A 1,672-nucleotide genomic window follows, 5' to 3' on the forward strand; every position below is an offset into this window, starting at 1 on the left:
CCTACCTGGCCTCACCTGTCGCAGCCTAGCTGGCCAGCCCACCTGGCCGGCCCAGCCCAGCACCGCTGCCAGTCATCTCCCACCTCTCGCCAGTGGGACGAGAGGCGTGTGGCCGCCGTGCGCGCCCACGCGCCCCGGCCACCTCCTGCTTGCCGCTTCTCCCTGGACGTCCCCGGAGACGCCACGCGCTCCCCTCGACCCCTACCGCTCTCCCCTGTGCTCATTCCCTCCCCTGGACCTCTCTCTCTCACCCACCCGAACGGGTTCGTCGCCGCCGCTCGCCACCACCGCAGCCACCGTGCTGCCCTCGCCTTCCCGTGCTGTCTAGCAGCTCCGTCTCGACGCCCTCGTCCTCTCAGCCGAGTCAGGCAACGCCGAACGGCCTGCATCACCCCCTGCACCCTCGACTTCGCCGCCTCTGCTCTGAGATCGCCGGCGACCTCCCGACGTCGTCAGCCCGTCCCTGACCGCGCCGTTTGCTTCTACGTGACCGCAGTGAGCTCTGCTACCTTCTCCCCCTTCTCATTCTCGCTCTCGAGCTCCATAGCAACTGCACGTAGCTCACCCGCACGCGCCGCCGCCGAACTCGTCGCCGACGAGGCTCCGGCCATCCAACGGTCGCACCACCATGGCCGTTAGCTTCACCGCATCGCCAGGAGCCCGTAGCACCATCGCACGCCCCTCGGCGTGCTCTCTAGCGACGAGTTCGACTACACCCGTACCCCGGCAGCCGCACAGCTCGTCGCCGGCGTCGATTCCGGCGACCCCGAGCTCCACCACCACCACCAATCGATGCGGCTCATTCCCAGCTGCGTGTAGATGCTCTTCGCCGCCCATTTGGTCGCCGGAGCACGGATCCCGCACCCCACTGCCGCGTCTGGCCTCGCCGGCGGCTAAACGCCGGCGCGTCAGCCCAGTTGACCAGGGGTTTGACCTCCCCTGGGTCAATGACAACTGGGGCCCGCCTGCTAATTAACCTAGGTTAGATCTAAATTAATTCTAATTAGTTTAGTTAACTAACAGTGACACTGATACAGGGGACCCACACCTCAGGTTTGACCTGGACGACCCCGCTGACCCGCTGACGTCATCATGACACACTGCTGACGTAATAAACAATTTAATTAACTAGAATTATTTCTATACAGGAAATTCCAGAAAATAGCACAAACTTCAAAAAATCATAGAAAATAATCTATAGCTCAGAATGAAAAGATTTATATATGAAAAATGATCAGAAAAATCCAATCTATCCATCTGTACTGGTATCATGCATGTCTAAGCAACTTAACCCTCCTGTTTATATCAAAACATGATAAAGCAATATATAAATTCATAAGATGAGTTTGGGGTTGAATCTTTGGTTCAAAATGGCTCAAACCCATCTGGTTGTAGTTGCATTAGCCCAACACACTCATTTTGCTATGTCATGATCATGCATCATATTGTGCATTGCATTGATTGTGTTCCCTTCTCTGTTGCCGGTAATTGTCCCCTCTCGATAGCCGTGATTCCGACGATGAGTTCGATGACACCGATGAAGAACTATAATATCTTCAGAAGTGCCAGGCAAGCAAACCCCCTTGTTCATTCCGATACAATCCCACTCTCTCGCTCCTGCTCTCTTTTATTGCATTAGGACAACAACGATTCATTTGTTACTTGCTGCGGT

This window comes from Triticum aestivum, chromosome 6D, assembly GCF_018294505.1.
Source record: "Triticum aestivum cultivar Chinese Spring chromosome 6D, IWGSC CS RefSeq v2.1, whole genome shotgun sequence".
Lineage (NCBI taxonomy): Eukaryota > Viridiplantae > Streptophyta > Magnoliopsida > Poales > Poaceae > Triticum > Triticum aestivum.